An 11,353-nucleotide genomic window follows, 5' to 3' on the forward strand; every position below is an offset into this window, starting at 1 on the left:
GGATTGAATCGTGTCCTACCCAAAGAAAATGTGTTGAAGTCTTAACCCCCAGTACTTCAGGGTGTGACTTTATTAGGAACGAGGATCATTGTAGATGTTAGCAGTTAAGATGAGGTCATGCTGGAGTCGGCTTCTAAACCAATGTGACTGGTATTCTTGTAAGAAGACAGCGTGTGAAGACACAGACACACAGAGAGAATGCCATGTCACGATGAAGGTAGAGATTGGAGCTATGCAGCTGCAAGCCAGGGCACATCAAAGATTGCCAGCAACCCATGAGAAGCTAGGAAGAGGCAAGGAAGGATGACTCCCCTATAGGCTTCAGGGGTGCATGGCCCTGCCCACACCTTGATTTTGGACTTCTAGCTTCTAGAACCATAAGACAATAAATTTCTGTTTTCTTACGCATCCCAGTTTGTGGTACTTTCTTAGGGAAGCCCTAAGAAACTAATACAATGAATAACTCTCATTTGCACCTGACTTTCACTGTAATAGGGAAAAAACAAATCTGACTCCAATTGGATCTGTTTCTTTTACTTTAATCTTTGTATTCTATTGCTTTTGCTACAAGTTAAGAATGTTGCCTATGGCCTAAAATTTACAGGAAAGCCCATTCTCAAGGCTATAAACTTTAAAGGTGTAACACTTTTCCATCCTTACCGAGATAAAAAGTTGAAGAACAGAGAGTAACATATTTCTTGTTGGAAGTTTACAGGAACATCGTGACCTGACCTATGTGGACAGCTGCAAGAAGGAAAGAGCCTGATGCCAAGAAGTTTGCAATAACCAACCTCACCCTCTCCCCTTTTAGTATAAAAGAAGGCTGAATTCTAACTCAGGTAAGATGGTTCTTTGGGATACGAGTCCACCATCTTCTCTGTCTGTTGGCTTTCCAAATAAAGTCACTATTCCTTGCCCCAACAACTCATTTCTCAATTTATTGGCCTGTGGTGAGGTGAGCAGTATGAGCTTGGACTCGGTAACACACCTCCTCCAGGAAGCCAGTCAGGGTTAGGAGCCACTGCTCTGAAATTGTATTTTATCCTCTGTTTAACCCCCTAGTAAAATAAGATTTCTTAAATTATATATATATATACACACACACACACACACACACACACACACACATTTTTTTTTTTCTTTTTTCACTTTCCTGGTAATTCCTTTCAAGTAAATGATCAGCCCTGATATGGTCAAAGGTATGATAGAATAGGAGAAAAAATACTAGCAAGGTTCTTCCCGACTTTTAGATTCTAAAGCCTGGGTCCTCAGAGGAATGTGGAGGACTGAAGCATAGACATCATGTTTGGGAGGAGTGAGGTTTGAGGAATGGTTCGAAAATATTCCCCCTGGTGTGGAGGGAGGAGGATGAAGAGGGGAGGAGAGGAGAGCAGAGGGTTGGAGCGTTTCAGGGAGAGAGGCTGCAACTGGCTTCCCTAGAAGAGTCCTGCGTAATGTTTGTCCAGGGTCAGGGAGGGGGAAGCAGCTCAAACCACTTTATAAGCATTTAGTCTCCACAAATTCCTGGGAGGTGTTATTATTTATAAATGAGGGAACGAGGTCTAGACATATTAGTGACTTGCACAAAGACAAACCCCAGGTAAGTAGGTGTGGTAGCCTCCAGGGTGGCCTCCACTGAGCCCAGCTTCCTGGTATTCATGCCCTGGCGTGGTTCCCATATTGAATCAGGATTAGTCTGTGGTACCAAGACGATATGGCAGAAATGATGGTGTTTCACTTCCAAGGCTAGGTCATAAAAGAGGGAAACATGAGAGCAAGAGTTTGAAGGCTGGTTTTGAAGACACTTACCCAAGGACAGAGTGATGACTTGAGGTGTCACAGGAGTCCTTGCCTCCCTGGGGAGTGGTACCTGGTCTGAAAAGATTGTGGAAAATTCAGTCCAAGAGGTAGAAAGCAAGTTCATATCTGGTCAGGGAACCAGGAAAGGCCTGTGGGGTTTTGAAGGATAAGCAGGATTTTTTTATCAGCAGAGTTGATAGGAAGAAAAGAATTCCAAGTGGAGAAATTAGCATGAGCAATGGACAGATATGGGAAAGTGTGAGGCACGCTTGCTGAACAGCACACGCAGTCATACACGGAGGGGGAAGAGGGGGCAGAACGCTATCACATCATAGCAATGTCGACTGAAAAGAAAATGCATAATCTAAAAGTTGAGAATTATGTTTTATTAGGAGGACAAAACTGAGAACTTAAGCCTGGAAGACAGCCTCTCAGATAGCTCTGAGGGACAGCTCCAAAGAGGTAAGGGAGGAGCCAAGATATACAGGAGTTTTGCAGGAAAAACTAGGTAGTCAGAACATCCAAAGATTACTGTTAATTAAAGAAAACCAGGGTCTTCCCTGGTGGCACAGTGGTTAAGAATCCACCTGCCAATGCAGGGGACACGGGTTCGAGCCCTGGTCCAGGAAGATCCCACACGCCGTGGAGCAACTAAGCCTGAGCACCACAACTACTGAGCCTGTGCTCTAGAGCCCACGAGCCACAACTACTGAGCCCACATGCCACAACTACTGAAGCCCACGTGCCTAGAGCCCATGCTTCGCAACAAGAGGAGCCACCACAATGAGAAACATGCGCACCGCAACGAAGAGTAGCCCCACTCGCCGCAACTAGAGAAAGCCCATGCGCAGCAATGAAGACCCAGTGCAGCCAAAAATAAATAAATAAATTTAAAAAAAGAAAACCAGACATCTCAAGTGAATGAATGTAGCACTTTTCTATGTATGGGTAGATGCAAGAGTCTGGGCTCATTGAAATCGTTCCTTTTATATGCATCTTAGCTCTCTAGGGCCAGAGTCCTGGCTTTTCTCCATCCTCAGGGTGCACAGTTGGGGGCTGCAGTGGCTGATGGCTTGACGGATGCAGCATCCTTTGTTTACTGATATGGCAGGGGACATTCTTTGTCCACAGGATGAAAGAGATTTGACTGGTCATTTAACCCAATTTCTTCAGTTTAGTTTTGTCTTCATGGGGTAAAGGGCTTTGAATGACAGTCTGTGGAATGTAACCATTGTTCTATGGACAGTGAGAAGACAAGGTTTGTCGGACAGCTGGGGGCAGGCTTCATTCTGAGTTAAAGAATTGGTTTCCTGTTCAATAGAAGAAGAAGTGTCACGGGCTCTAGAACTCTGTTTTCTTTCCCAATTGGACTATGTGCTGTTTGATTCCTAAACCCACGCTAAGATTTCAGCCTTTGCAAAACTTGATGCTGCTCCACAGAAGCTCACCTTCCTTACCAGCCAGTGGGATTCTAACCATTCTTCAGGCCCAGTTTAAATGTTATAACCGTGTTTTCCAAATGTTTTACTAGCTTCCAGGCAGAGGATTATACTCTGATAGGATTGTCACTGCCTGCACCTGTGCAGGTTTAGCCACGTGTGACTGTTTCTGATGATTTGATCGTCTCTTTGATTGAGTTATTTGCATTGGTAACACCAGGCAAGATTGAATTTAAACTTGAATTCAGTTCCCTAAGCACCATTTACTACAACTCTGAAAGAGCATATGTGATGCAGAACTGAAACTAAAAATAGTGTAGCATGCAAAAGACTCCCTGAGGGTGAGACTTCTGGTTTTAAAATGTGGCATAAAGAGGGCAATTTCCCTCTTCTCTGAGAAATCACCCCAAAGCAAGAAGGAGAATAAGAAACAGGAACAAAACTCTAGATTGAAAGAAATAAAGAGACATCTGTAACCCTGAACCAAAATAGATGAAGTGCAGTGAAGGTCAAGTAGGCGCGTGGGAAGATAATGAGAGAGGATAGCCACTGTTGGAAATGTCACTCAAACCCAGGAAAGCCTGGTTCCTCAAAGTAAGTGACACACCCTAAGGGACAAAACCAATGACCTCTTTTTGGAATAATGGGAACAGTACAGGTTTGTGGCTGGAAATTCTGTAGAGTGGTTAAATCTAAAGTCTTGACAAATAAGAAAGGTGGAACTGGATGAGGAAGGACACAGATGGGCCATGTTTGCATTCTGAATGTGACGCAGAAGGGTGTGAGCAATCTAATCTGACTGAGGAGAGATAAAGGATATAAGAACTCTCACACACAACCACGTTTAGCCTGGGAAGTGGCACCAGCCCTTCTGCCATTTAAACCTCCAGGCAGACTCTATCTCTTTATAAAAGAGTATTAATTTTTTTTTAAGCCACAGAATCTAAACAAAGATAGCACATGAAGATAAAGATGAAAGTAACAGTGGGGAAGTGGCTGGTGAAAAACAATTACCAAAAAGGCTGTTGCCACAGAACAGATGAAAAGTTGACTAAACATAGTTCCAGGAATTTTAGAAAGAAATGAGTGAAGTATTTCCTCATGAAAAAAGAAGAGCACATGGGCTTCCCTGGTGGCACAGTGGTTAAGAATCCACCTGCCAATGCAGGGGACACGGGTTTGAGCCCTGGTCTGGGAAGATCCACATCCCGTGGAACAGCTAAGCCCATGCGCCACAACTACTGAGCCTGTGCTCTAGAGCCTGTGAGCCACAGCTACTGAGCCCACGTGCCACGACTACTGAAGCCCGCGTGCCTAGAGCCCATGCTCCACAACAGAAGCCACCACAATGAGAAGCCCACGCACCACAACGAAGAGTAGCCCCCGCTCGACACAACTAGAGAAAGCCCATGCATAGCAATGAAGACCCAATGCAGCCAAAAAAAAAGAAAAAAAGGACGAGCACAAAGCAAGATTGAAGAGCTTTGTAGACAAGGTAAGGCACAGAGGAAGATGGAATATGAGTCAGCAAAGCATAGGCAACCAGAGGAATAAAAAGCAAAACCACTACAGAAACAAAGACTCAAACAGATGCGGCACACAAGAGAAGAGGGCTTAGCTGGAAAATACAATAAGGTAAAAGGAAGAGAGAATTGAGAAAAGCGAGCTAGTGAAATTAAAATAACCAAATAACTTTAAGTGATTCGGAGATATTGCCAGTATGATGGAGTAGTTTGTATCAGATCACCCTTCCCCACGAGAACAACAGCAGGTTACACACAGAAGAGGGAATTAGGAAATTGAAAAATAAGTCAGTTGCAATTCTGAAAGGAAAAACAAAGAATAGGAGAAATAAGTGTAAGACATATACGGGACATGGTTAAAAAAAAAAAAAAAATAAGTCTCACATAAATGCAATTCAAGTCCCAGAAAGAGAGAAGAGAGAGGATGTGGCTGCAGAGAATCTGGTTATTAATTTTCCAAAAGTGATGAAAGGTATCAAGTCATAGATACAAGAATCCAAGTAGGATAAGTACAAAGAAAACCACACCTAGGCCCATCATTAAAAGGCTAAAGGCTCCATATTCTGTCTATGGAATGTGTATCTCTCTAAATAAATCCACTTCTTACCTTAAAAAAGGAAAACCAAAAACCAAAAAAAAAAGAAGGCTGAAGGCCAAAGATAAGAAAAAATATAGATAGAAAGCATAAAAACACCAAAATACTCCAATAAAGACGTTTAAAAAAAAAGAATGGAAAATATAAATAGCCCTTTATTTGTTAAATAAAACTGAACATATAATTAAAACTCATTTCACAAAGAAAATTCCAAGCTCTAATGACTTCAATGGGAAATTTCTGCAAATAACAATAGGTTCAATATTACACAAACTTGTCCAGAGAAAAGACAAAAAGTTGAGGCCAGCATAAACTTGATCACAACCTGACACTTCAATAAAAAAGTTTATCACCAGAACAAAATATAAATGTTCTAATTACCAGAAAACACATACACACACACAAACACACGAAGTCAGACAACATGGTGAAAGATTTCAAAGGAAGCAATCAAAACAAAAGCGTAACATAAAATAGGACAGAATTGAGACCCAAGGGTGTTAGTTAAATTAATAAATATAAACAGGCTCACCTATAAAAAAGGAAATCAGATCACCAAAAAAGCCCACAGTTCTAATGTATGGAAATACATACAACTCTATGTAAGAAATATACCCAGAACAAATTGATCAGGAAGGTTAAATTTTTTTTAGATGTGCAAAGGCCAGGCAGGCAAAGGTAAAGAAAGAAAAAAAAGCGGGGTCGTAATCTTTATTATAGATAAGTTGAAAATTCAGGACAAAAAGCATTTCCAAGCTAAGGAAAAGCACTTCGTTATAGCAAAATTGTGCAATTCACAAACTGTCATGAACTTCTGTGCCTCAAATAATATCATGTAGTCAGTGTTTCCAGTTGACTCACTCAGTACAACCTCAGTCAACCTCTAGCACAAAAACAGCTAGAAAGCGTGGCACTTAAGTTCCTTTCATCAGACGTATCGACAGGAGAATTGGAACACAAGTGAGCAGCGGGAGATGATCAACCACGCACAGGGATTGGCATCAACTGGAAAGCAGCAGTGGAAGCATTTGGTTCTTCTGGGACAGCTGGTGGAGGTGTTCCTGTCTTGTCCCTGGCATTTTGCATAGCAAGTGTCAGATGGCAGCAGCTGTGGAGTTTGGGGCAGTGGTGCAGTGGGCATGCTCTTTGCCTATCCTATGCTTGTTCCCTCACTGTATTTAGGAAGAAGATAACTTGTTTTCTCGTCTTCACAGTTCTACAGGTAGAGGAATTTTGCCCCAGGATGGACCATACCCCGGGTCTTACTCATAGATTTAGAGGTTTTAGAAGATGAGATTTGGGATTTTTTTATGAGATTTGAGACTTAAAGTTGATAGGGGAACAGGTCAAGACTTTGGGAATCTTAGGATGGGATGAGTGTGTTTTGCTTATGGAACAGACTTGAATTTTTTAGATGCCAGAGGGCAGACTCTACTAGGTTGAATAGTGTCCCTCCAAAATTCCCATTCATCTGCAACCTTAGAGTGTGACCTTATTTGGAAATAGTCTTTGCAGATGTAATGACTTAAATTAAGATGAAGACATACTGGATCAGACTGGGCCCTAAGCCAATGACTAGTGTCCTCATATGAGGAAAAAACACATACACACATCAGAGAAGGCCACGTCAAGATGGAGATGGAGATGGTTTGTTGCATCTACAAACCAAGGATCACCAAGGATTGCTAACGACCACCAGAAACTGGGGGAGACAAGGAAGGATCCTCCCTAGAGCCTTCAGAGAGCGCATGGCCCTGCTGATACCTCACTTTCAGGCTTCTAGCCTCCAAAACTGTGAAAGAATACGTTTCCAATGTTATAAACCACCAAGTTGGAGGTAACTTGTTTTAGCAAATCTGGGAAACCGTTATAGTGATCCTCTGGTCTTTTTTCTATACATACATACTTTTCTTGAATGTATATGTGTGTGTGTGTGTGTGTGTGTGTAAAATTAAGGTGTGTAGACACTTTTTTAGATATAAAGCATCTTTCTATGTGTTCAAGTAAACCCCACAGCTGCATACTTAATGGCCATGTGCATGCCATTTCATGAATGCCACAGAATTTAGTTCACCTTTTCCTCATGGCTGGATATTAATATTCTCCTTACTGTCCCATCTAACATCTCTTTAAAGTTCGCCTGACCCTGGGACTTCCCTGGTGGTCCAGTTGTTGAGACTCCTCACTCCCAATGCAGGGGGCACTAGTTCCATCCCTGGTCAGGGAACTAAGATCCTGCATGCTGCATGGTGTGGCCAAGAGAAAAAAAAAAAAAAAAAAAGGTTCACCTGACCCTGTATGAGAGGTAGCAGAGGGTGGTAGTTAGAGCTCAGAATCTGGAGCCAGACTGAGTTCAAATCACGACTCTACCTCATACCAGCTGGCTAAGAGTGCCTGAGGTATAGAACCCCTCTGTGCTCCCGTTTCTTCCTGTATGAGGTGGGAACAATGTCTGTACCCTCCTCATAGGTTATTGTGAGGACTGCTGGGTACAGGGAAAGCCCTTAGAACAAATGGTGCTAACAATGTCAGGTGTTCTATCTAACCCTAACCCTAACCCTAACCCTAACCCATCGGTACTCCTGCCCCTTCTCCTCCACAGTAATGACCTCACCTTTCTTCACACAGAACCTTCCATTGTGAGCAGGAGTGAGAAAGCCCTGGAGAGTGTGTGGTACAACTTTAATGCCCTTAAGTTCTGAGTAGACTTTCAAACCTAACTCTCTCCCCTAATTCCTCTGAGATGAGACCAACGTCCAAAGGAGCGGGAATGACACCATTCAGTGGAAACACCATCTGGGAAGGACACACGCAGGTGGCCAAACTCTTCTCCAGCTCCTCAAATGGTTCTGTTCAAAGAATGCCACAGATTACAGTCCAACAAAAATGTGTTGAGGGCCTACTACAAGCTAGGCCCTGAGCTGGATGCTTTCACAGTTATCTTTTTAAAAAATTTTATTTTACTGAAGTATAGTTCATTTACAATGTCATGTTAGTTTCTGCTGTACAGCACGATGATTGAGTTATACATATATATTCTTTTTCATATTCTTTTCCATTATGATTTATTACAGGGTATTGAGTATAATTCCCTGTGCTATATAGTAGGTCCTTGTTGTTTATCCATTCTATATGTAATAGTTTGCATCTGCTAACCCCAAACTCCCAATCCATCCTTCCCCCACCCCTCCTCTCCCTTGGCAACCACAAGTCTGTTCTCTATGTCTCACAGTTCTTATCTTGTTTCATCCTCACAATAGCATCATTGTCTCACAGCAAACAAATACACAAATCTATACTAAGCTATAGAGGCTAAATATTAAAGCCAGAGGGAGTAAACCAGTGGTTCTCAAATTAAACACGCCACGGAATCACCTGGAGAGTTTGTTAGAACTCAGGTTGACGTCAGAGTTTCTGATCAAGTTGGTCCGGGGTGGTGGAGCCTGAGAATTTGCATTTCTAACAAGTTCCCAGGTGATGCTGATACTGCTGGCCCCAGGGAGCACGCTTTGAGAACCCCTGGAGGAGATGCTGCAGTCTCTCAGCGACCATCCTGAACGCCCCTCTTCCCCCCGGGGATGTTGTGGTGCTCTCAAAGGGCAGCTGCTTCCGATGTCTACATGTCTGCTTACGCACCTTCCTTCTGCTGCTTCCTGCCTCGTCTAACCGAGTAGTACTTACGCTTGGGTGTCCCTGAGGGTTTCTGGATGGGGTTCCAGGAATGAAACCCAGCGTGCGTGCTCTATGGCAGATTTAAGAGAATTTCAAGGGCAGTGTTTGCTGTACTTGATTTTGCCTTCTGTGCCAATTACAGAACATCATCTGCTCATAGATTCTGATGCCACTGCATAATAATACCTGGGATAGACTGTGAGAAGAAAGATTTTACACACACACACACACACACACACACACACACACACACAACTGAGGGGGAGGGGCGGGACAGGAAGGATTTATGCGTGTGAAGGCATGTGTGCTTACACCTGAAGACGTCAGGAGCTCTTGTTAGGGCGGGCAGTCCAGGCAGAGAAATAGCAGGTGCAAAAGCACAGAGGCAGAAATGCCTAGGCTTGTTTAGGAATTGATGAGGGGATGTGTCATGTCACCTATGTTCCTCTCTTTATTGAGGGGCATTAGCTCCTGATACTAACGGAGGGCTACACTGCTTACATTTTCTCTTTCGTTTCCAGGGCTAAAATGATTTGGCATAGCTCTGATGGGCTAGGAGTGCAATGGAAAAACACCAAGAGTATCCTGGCACTGGTTACACAATCCTCTTAGGCCAGCATTGTCCAGTAGAACTTTCGGTGATGATGGAAATGTTCTAGAGCTGTGCTGTCCCAGGTTAGGCATAGGTGGCCCATGAAACACTTGAAATGTGGCTAATGGAATGGAAGAACTGAATTTTTAATTTCAGTTAATTTAAATTCAATTTTAATTTTAGATTGAAATAGGTACACCTGGTGACCTGTGATGGCAGCTCCAGAGGCAGGCCATTGGAGATCATAACTGCTATGGTCTTCCAGCTATGGCTATGGTGACTGCCTGAAGGCAAGATTCTGAATTCAATGCTGGTGGAAATAAATGATGAAGGAGATATGGTCCCTGTCCTTGAGAGAGACAGAACTAAACATGCGACCGGAAAGTCAAGAGGTGAGTGCAGCAAGACAGGGAGCCCAGGATTCTGTGAGAACACATGGAGAGCCTCGTGGTCCTGTCTATTGCTCAGAGATGGCGTCTCAGAAGGGCAGCGGCTGGGCTGAGGGTGAGGACGAGCTGGAGTTAGTATGAGAGGCTGGGGAAGGGCCAAGGGGAAGCGGTGGTGCCCTGGGGTTGTCATGGCGACACTGAGGCCCTGGAAATCACAGCGTGCCCTTGGGCTGCTATTAAATTAAGCCACCAAACCATGGCAGGGAATTGCCATTTATTTATTTTTATACTTTATTTCATCCCCAAAAGAGTTAAGGAGGATTGTAAGAACAAACATAGAGCACAGCAGGATAAAAATAGAAAGCCCTTAGAGTGAAGGGAAAGTAAGGGCAACTAGTAAGATGAACCCAGAGGGCTTCTGGGTTGTCTCCATCCTTGATGAGCTGTCAGCTGCTTTACTCACATGGAGGAGTCCCTGCCCGCGCTGCCATCTGGGATCTAAGGCACTTGATATCACAGTAGCTGGGTCCTGGGCAGGCTTCCCCAGGAAGCGCCTGATGAAACAATTGTCCGAAGAGGGAGGTGAATTTGAAGAAGGCAGCACCACGGAGCCCTCCCAGTTCCATAAGTGCAAGAAGCAAGAACATGTAACTCAGATCCGTGACCTAACACCCTGCTATGGATTGGACTGTGTCCCCCCAAAACATAATTCAAGTCCTAGCCCCCAGCAGCTCAGAAAGTGACCTTCCTGGAAAATAGGGTCTTTGCAGATGTAGTCAAGTTAAAATGAGATCATGAGGGTGGGCCCTATTCCAATATGACTGATGTCCTCACGAAAAGGAGAAATTTGGACTCAGGGACAAACACACACAGAGGAAAGAGGGTCACGTGAAGACAGAGGATTGGAGTCATGCACTCGTAATTTTAATGAGTGCCAAAGATTGTCAGCAAACCACCAGAAGCTGGCAAGAGGTTTAGGAAGGGTCCTTCCCCTACAGGTTACAGAGGGAGCATGGCCCTGCCAACACCTTGCTTTTGGACTTCTAGCCTCAAGAACTATGAGACAATAAATTTCTGTTGTTGTAAGCCACCTGGTTTTGTGGTGTGCTGTTATGGCAGCCTTGAGAAACTAACACAGACCTTGACTCTGGACATGCTGCTTGAAAGGCAGTTAGGGTCAGAACTAGCTTGGGAATGTGTGAGGTTCCGGGTAGGGTTCTCAGGGGGACTGTGTATGGGAGAGGCCCTGGGTGAGAGGTGAGTGCTTCAGCAACAAGGAACTCCAGGAACGCTCACCATTCATTTACTTATTACTGCACCACATGGCACAGGTGTAGACCACG

General features: G+C 43.9%; 1 long non-coding RNA gene across 1 annotated transcript; it reads left to right on the forward strand.

Moving 5' to 3' along the window:
• The first annotated feature begins 707 nt into the window (after positions 1-707).
• LOC307196175 lies at positions 708-10,054 on the forward strand. The gene is made up of 4 exons (XR_013831055.1): positions 708-839; positions 7,986-8,172; positions 9,551-9,704; positions 9,805-10,054. It is a non-coding gene; the product is annotated as an uncharacterized lncRNA (long non-coding RNA).
• The last annotated feature ends 1,299 nt before the right edge of the window (positions 10,055-11,353 follow it).

This window comes from Stenella coeruleoalba, assembly GCF_951394435.1.
Source record: "Stenella coeruleoalba genome assembly, chromosome: 13".
Classification (NCBI taxonomy): domain Eukaryota; kingdom Metazoa; phylum Chordata; class Mammalia; order Artiodactyla; family Delphinidae; genus Stenella; species Stenella coeruleoalba.